Here is a 7851-nt window from a genome sequence, read left to right on the forward strand (position 1 = left end):
ATACAAAGGTTAAATATATGTATTAAATTAATATAGTCTACACTGATAGCCATACTATCTTGAGAAATTTAAATATACATAGGAATAAGACAAAGCACCATTACCAGAAAAGAGAGAGAAATAAATAAGAGGTAACCTTTCAATTTCTCACATTGACCAGTAGGTGGTAAAATAATAATTTTAGTTACAATATGACAAGGATGTATGTAGAAATCTCTAGGGTAATCATTATAATAATAATAAAATAGTATAGGATTAGCTAGTTGATATATATATATATATATATATATATATATATATATATATGTATATATATATATAAAAAATATTACAAACATTAATTTAATAGCTGACCAAAAAGGAGAGGCAAATGAATAAATAAAACAACTAGAACATAGATGGCAAAATGACTTATAAATCCAAATGCATCAACAATTACATTGTATTGTAAGAAACAAAAACAAATATTTCCATTAAGAAATCAATGGTTGAGACTGACAAGAGTCAGTAAAAAAAAAAATGCACATTACCTTAAAAGAAGGTACAAATTAAAAATAATGACACAAAGTATCATTACAAAGTAAGTAAAAGGACAAAGTATATAGCATATATACAATAGCTAAAGAGATCTGCTATAACTTTTTTCCCACAAGGGAACAGTAGATTTTAAAGCAAGAAACATTATGAAAGATAAAAAGGGATGTTTCATAATGATAAAAGAATCACTCTATGTAGAAGACTTAACAATTCTAAGTTTATTTTCAGCTAATAACAGTCTAATATGTATATGCATATATACATATATGTATATATGATTTTTATTTTTATTTATTTTTATTTTTTATTTGAGAGAGAGAGAGAGTGAATGCAAGCAGCGGAGAGGGGCAGAGGGAGAGAGAGAATCTTAAGCAGGCTCTACACACAGTGTGGAGCCCGACGTGGGACTGGGTCCCACTACCCTGGGATCATGACCTGAATGGAAATGAGAAGTTGGACCCTAAACTGGCTGAGCCACCCATGCGCCCCTCCAGCATATATAATTTCAGTATTTTCCACTGGAATGGGAAATAAGAAAAGCATTTCCATTATCACTGCATCAGTATAACACTGGTTGAAGTACATTGACAATAAAATAAGATAAAAGGAAATTAAAAGTTTAAGAAATAGAAATAAACTATTTTTGTTTATAAATGGTGTAATTTTCTATCTAGATAATCCAATAGTGTAACATTGTACATTTAGTACATTAGTGTACATTTATAATGTACAGGTTCAATATGAAAATAAATTTACTGATACCCAATAACTATAAGCAATTACAACATAGTTTTAGGAAAAGTGTCACTTACAATAGCTTTGAAAACAAAAAAGTATATAAGTAACATAATATATGCAAGATTTCGAGACAGAAAATTATAGACTTATTAAATTGAAGAAAATTTAAAGGAAGGCATCAAGTGCATTGCTTAGAAGACTAATTATTATACATTTTTAAATGTTGATTCTGTGCAATATTGTAAAATATGTCAATTCTGCCTAAATATCATTCCTTGATTCAATATAGTACTGTTATAAATTGATGGTTTTGTGTAAACTGAAAAGTTGATTTTAAATTCATACGGAATTGAAAATATCCAAGTTTATCCAAGGTAATCTTTCATTCTTTAAAGTTAACTTAAAAATTGTGTTATAACTTATAGGCAACATGTATCCAAATTTTAGATGTACAGCTTGTTGAAGTTTTACATATGTATAACCTAAGGTAAATAACTTTTCAGCATCACAGATTTCCTCAAGCCTCCTCTCAGCAGTTACTTCCACTGTAATCTGTATTTTGTCCAAAATCACCATAGATTAATTTTGCATTCTACTTGAACTTCATATAAACAGAAATAGTAGGTGTCCTTTTGCATCCGACTTCTTTCACTCATCATTATGCCTTAGATTCATCCATGTTTCTTCATCATAAGGCAGTTTATTTTTTCTGTCATTGTGAATGGTTGGTAATACTTCAAAGGCCAATTTTGACATAAAAATATAGTTTGCAGTTATTTATGTTGTCCTAACTTGCGGAAAATGAATTTTAATATTGTATTATTGAATGTTTCATTAATATGTCTTTACAATTTTTTTACTTTAAAATTTCTCTTTGTCAGGCAATCTATTAGTTTTGGTAATTGAATGGGTATGGAGCAAAAGTCTCAGTTTCTTCTTTCCTGCAGCTTAGAATTTCACTGATTAAAAAACCACACTATGTGCGTAGGGGCACCTTGGTGGCTCAAGACTTCGTTAAGTGTCAGACTCTTGGCTTCGGCTCAGGTCATGATCTCGCGGTTCGTGGCAGCTCTGCCAGCACACAGCCTACTTGGGATTTTTGTCTCCCACTCTCTTTGCCCTTCCCTGACTTGCCCTCCCCCTCGAAAAATAAATAACTAAACAGAAAAACTAAAACACTATTGTACATGTAAATGCCAACGGGGACATTTATTCAATCAAATGTTTGTGATGTACAAAAGGGAGAAAACGATACCCAAACTGAGTTCTAAGTGCGTATGTATGCAGGATGAGGGTGGTGGTTGCCTAGGAAATCTTCCCTTAGTAAATGATGTTTGTCTGTCAAGTGGAAAGAGACAAGGTCATAGAATCTCAGAGAGAAGCAATAGCATGCACAAAGGCCCAGTTGCAAATAATTGTCTTACATTCTGCTTTTATTTTTAATGTTCTTTTTATTTTGTTTTTCAATTTTTTTTTTTTTTTGAGAGAGTGTGTGTGTACAAGTGGGGGAGGGGCAGGCAAAGACTTAAGCAGGCTACACACTCAGTTCAGAGGCAAAGCTGGATGTGGGGCTCGATCTCATGACTGAGATCATGTCCTGAGCCAAACTCAGGAGTCGGATGCTTAACTGACTGATCCATCCAGGTGCCCATTACTGTTCTTTTTAAAGGTTACTTTTATAATGTGAAAGAAGACGATAGTTCCATACTTATATTCTCATCTGGAGGAACATCTACTAGATTTACCCCACTGACCTCATGTCCTACCCTCTCATGCCTTTCTCCCTAGTGGCACAGGAATGAATTATACGAGTGGATTTGTGGTAAGGAATTAGGTAGCTATATCACAATACCTCATCAGTCTTCCTTTAGGTTGTTTGCCTTTGGTGGGTTTGTGGCCATATTTGAAGGGGCTTGCTTGCTCCTGTAGAATCGATCAGCAGTGTTGTAGTTTTGTATGTTTCAGAGTGGGTAAATCTGTGTCTGCTTTAAAAATAAGGTAACTAAATATATGAAAGGATGAAGACAATTTTTGTAATCAGGTTTATCAGAAAATAAAGTCCACATTTTGACCTGCCTCTTACTGATTTTTGTCTATATCCAAATTAGTTCTAAAATTATTTTTCAAGGTTAGATCTTTTTATTTGCCCAAACCTCAACATATAAGCTAACTAAGCTATTAAGTAGATGACTGTTATATTTGCATATATTTATGCTAATCTAAACATATTTTCAATGTAAAGTACAGATAACATTATTTGACAACATATATATCATTCATTATTTCAGGTCTGAATAAAGAATTTCATATCTCTTTGTTTCATTATCATTAAAAGAAGACATAATTGAAAGGTAATTATTTTTAGAACTAATCTTCTTACCTTAAAACTCCCTTTATTCAATAACACCGAATTTCTCTGAATCTCAAAGTAGTACAGTTAACTTTGAGGACATCCTGTAATCTTCTTTCTATTTTCAGTCACTGACCAATGCTGTGAATGTATTCTTGTCAATATCCCTTGTGTGGTAATATATGCTTTCAAGACTGATCATGGGGGAGCACATCTCTGAGACCTTTATTGATTCAGAGTTGATATACTGTTCCCTTGCATTCCCACTCTAACACGAAAATGCTTCTAATTTATTGAGTCACAATATTTGTATACTTACAGTATCTATCAAAATGACAGCTCGTAAATATCAAATTAATGAATAAATTAATGTATAGTTGGGTTTTATTATCTTTTACAGCATATTATATTGAAGAGGATGTTTTAGGAAAAGGAATGCAGTGCTGCCATAGCTGAATTTTGTGACACTGTAGGATCAAATATAAATATATATATCTATGAAGATGTATGTGAAGTCTAGAAAATGATTAACATTTCCTAGACTACATTTCCTGGGACTTCACAAAGGAAAGCCATAAACTGAATATCCGGTTCCATTACACACTGCTTCTTTAAACACGAAGCAGTTGATTTATTTAACAACTTGGACTACAATGTGAACTTTTGTACCTTTGAGCTTTCTCCTCAGTATTTCTCACGTATCTAAACACTTCTTCCAACTCACAAAGCATTTCCTGTTTTAAGAGCTCGCAAACAAATCCCACTTGTTCTGTTAGACCTTCCCAATACATCTCCACCAGTGTTTATATCTCATGTCATTTAAAGGTTACATAAAAAAAGATCGTTACAAATTATTAATGATAAACTCTATCTACATTGTCCTGTGATATTTCTTCCACCTTTTCCTAGAATCCTATATTTCTTAAAGATAACATTGGTGTATATCTTGACTACATAATTAGAGAGAAATGTCTTTGAGGGCATGCCTGTTTTATATCCGTTGATTTCTCTATCTCAGAAAATATTCCATATATATTTGTTCCTTATTTTTTATTAAAGGCTTACAGAAAAAAAAATTGTACTTGTAAGTATTAAGCATATGACTAGTATGGCAATTTCCTCTCATGTCAATATAGATTATTTTAATTACTATAAAATGTGACTTGCAACTTCATTTTTGGTGATTCTTCATGAATTATTGCCTATCAATTTGAGTAAAGGGGCATATCGTTTTCCTGATTATCAGTATTCTATTCATTAAGACACCATAATGTGAACACAGTATAATACTTTGAAATGCCACTAAACTAAGCCAATTATTTTATATTATTTTAAGTAGGAGTGGCATAACTTGGTAGCTCAACTGCTTTATAAACCATCACAGTTAAATGGTGATGTACATCACGTCCTTTGTATCTACATAGAAAACTGCACATATCACATACTGCTTACCGAGCTTTGCTGATATATGACTTAACAAATATACATATGCTGCCTGTGGTAAACTGTTGCCCTCAAGTTAGTGAGCGGCAAGAGCTTTTTATTTTAGTTTTAACATGATCTGTGTGTCTGTTTTTGTCGTCTATGGGCAATGATTAGTTATTGTATTTTATATTTCATAGTTCTTTTCTTACTCTTATATTTCTTGAGTTTTATTAAAGTCAAGTTACCTGATATGACAAAGGTTTCCCCACATAGCTGTGACATTCGGTGTTTTCTATATATGGAAATATGATACAATTAAAGGTATATTTGGAGGACTTATAAATGCTCTATAGTAATAAAATATACGATTAAATTGCGACAAAATTAATTTAATGAAATGAACAATATTTACTTCTGAAGCTTTTTCCTGTTGAACATTTTAGAGAACATTGCTCCACTACACACTCATTTTTATAATTTAAAATGCCAAGATTTTAAGTGATTTTTTTAAGCTCATGGTTTTTTTTTTTTGTCTCTGTAAGGAAAACTCGCCAACTAACGAAACTCCACTCCCCTAAATAACAGCAAAAAAAAAAAGCAAACCTATGAAAACAAAACAAAACAAGATACCAAACAACCAGACCATTGAGATTTTAAAATAAAGGTTAGCTTAATCAACGATTTTTTCAAAAAATTAATATTGCACAATCCTTTATCACCATGATAAAAGACAGGCTTTTGAATATTATGTCTCTTCAGTCGTCATGTTCATAATCAGAGAGTTAACTGCTGCAGAAGAGTAGCTAAGTGTTAACAGTGGATGTGGAGGATTCCACAGGTGGAATTAACAGAATCCCAGTTTTAAACTTAAAACAGCTGGTCAAGTGAATACATTTGAATGGACATTTAAAATGATATGAAGAGTTAAACATGGAGTTGCAAATGTCAGGAGAAATGTGTGTTGTGCTCTTAATCTCTTCCTTCCAAAGACTATCTACCTTGCATTCTTCATTATTACCCTTCGCTTTAGCTAGACACCTCCACTAGCAATCCCCAGCTAGCTCACATTGGACATTAAATATTTATTAACAGGTGGCATATACAATATATACATCAGTGTGTCTCATTTCTAAGTAACTGAATATAAAACTTTTTGCATATTTCAACTGTGATCATTTGTTATTTTTCGTAGATTTGCATTTTTTCTTTCTCTTTCTCCTTCCCTTATTTTCTTAATTTATCTTTCCTTTTTTACTTCCTGTCTACCCATGAAAATCTGTATTAGGCAATAATTTTCAGAGACTATCATTCTCAATAATCTCTTTTATTTTCCCAAATCATCAAAATGCTTCCAAATATTTCAGTATGAATATTCTTGAATAATTTCTCTTGCAGATTATATACCATTTTAAAGAAATAGGAAATGTAAAAAAGTAAGAAAATTGTATATTTTTCAGAGATGTAGCTCCAGAATGTGCTACAGTACTTAACACATTTTATGATTTTAGATGACTGCAAAATATCACTTCTGTTACTTTACTGTAACACTTCGACTAGTTTTCTAACTACATTCATTCAGTGTTTTAATCCTTATTATTCCTGTATTTTCTCAGTACAGGGTTATATCATCACAGTTGCACTTGAATTCAGGACTTCACTTTTAACTACTTAACATGTTAAACCTTCAATATATAAGAATTTCTGATCTTGAATATTTGTATATTTCCTCAAAATAGGTTATTCATCTCTCAATCCTTCCTCTTTTTCTTTCTTCTCTCTTTTCTTTCTGTTTTTTCCCTCTCTTTTTCTTGTTCTCTTAGGCTTTCAGTGGGAGTGGTATAATGAAGACAGAGAAATGTGACAGAGGTGAATAAAAGAGCACCCTGGAGAAAAAGAAGAATCTAAGCTGTCAAGGAGGAGGGGAAGCCATGGCCTACACACACAACAAATTGACGATTCCGCCACTTTCATTACCTTTTATTGCACTCACCTTCCATTATCCTCTTTCTTCTTACTATTATAGACTTATTTTCTCCACCATAAGACACTTCAGCTTTGGATCAAGTAAAATATGGCCTTCAGTTCTTATAAACACTATCCTTAGTATAACTACAAATAAGCATAAATCAGTAGTAAGTAAATGTATAACTAAATAAATTCACAAATAGACAACCAAATGGAAAATGTATATGTATAAAGATATAGATGATATACATATATAGATGTCACATTATGAATTGATATATTCTTACTTCTTTTGAGTGCTCCTCAGTAGTCAGTGACGACCTTGCCTCCCTTTAACTTCTTCTAAAGATCCTCATCTGCTAATCCAATTTTTTAAATTAATTTTACAATCCTAACATCATGAGCATATTCTCAGCTCGTTCTGTTTTAATTTTCCAAGGGAAATTTGATAATTTACAGAAGATCAATAACGATAAGCAAAACTTGCATTAGTTCCTTTTCTTGACATACAATTCCATTTTAATTTTCAACTACCCAATTCCACCATCATATAATTTTTGTTTGTTTTGTTTTTGTTTTGCTTTGTTTTTGTTTTTGTATTCACACATATGTACCTTAATTGTGTCTAGCTTGTGATTTCTCTTCCTTCCTCATGTTCTAGGCTTTCGGAATCACTCCTCTTCCATTAACTTCAGCCTCATCTTTATATTTCTTTGATTTAATATAAAAATAGAACATCTCAAATAACAATGGTAAAATTTTCCTCTTCATTCATCTCTTATATGGTCTTTCTTCACTGATAATATTCTTAAATAGGAGTCTATATTTCCTTTGTA

General features: G+C 31.8%; 1 long non-coding RNA gene across 1 annotated transcript in view; it reads left to right on the forward strand.

Moving 5' to 3' along the window:
* Nucleotides 1-7222, forward strand: part of LOC122218193 — a 73534-nt gene extending 66312 nt beyond the window's left edge. The window contains exons 2-3 of the long non-coding RNA XR_006201933.1: nt 3564-3626; nt 6871-7222. This is a non-coding gene — a long non-coding RNA (uncharacterized LOC122218193). The remainder of the gene's footprint in view (nt 1-3563; nt 3627-6870) is intronic.
* Nucleotides 7223-7851: the final 629 nt, after the last annotated feature.

Source organism: Panthera leo, chromosome B1 (assembly GCF_018350215.1).
Source record: "Panthera leo isolate Ple1 chromosome B1, P.leo_Ple1_pat1.1, whole genome shotgun sequence".
Lineage (NCBI taxonomy): Eukaryota > Metazoa > Chordata > Mammalia > Carnivora > Felidae > Panthera > Panthera leo.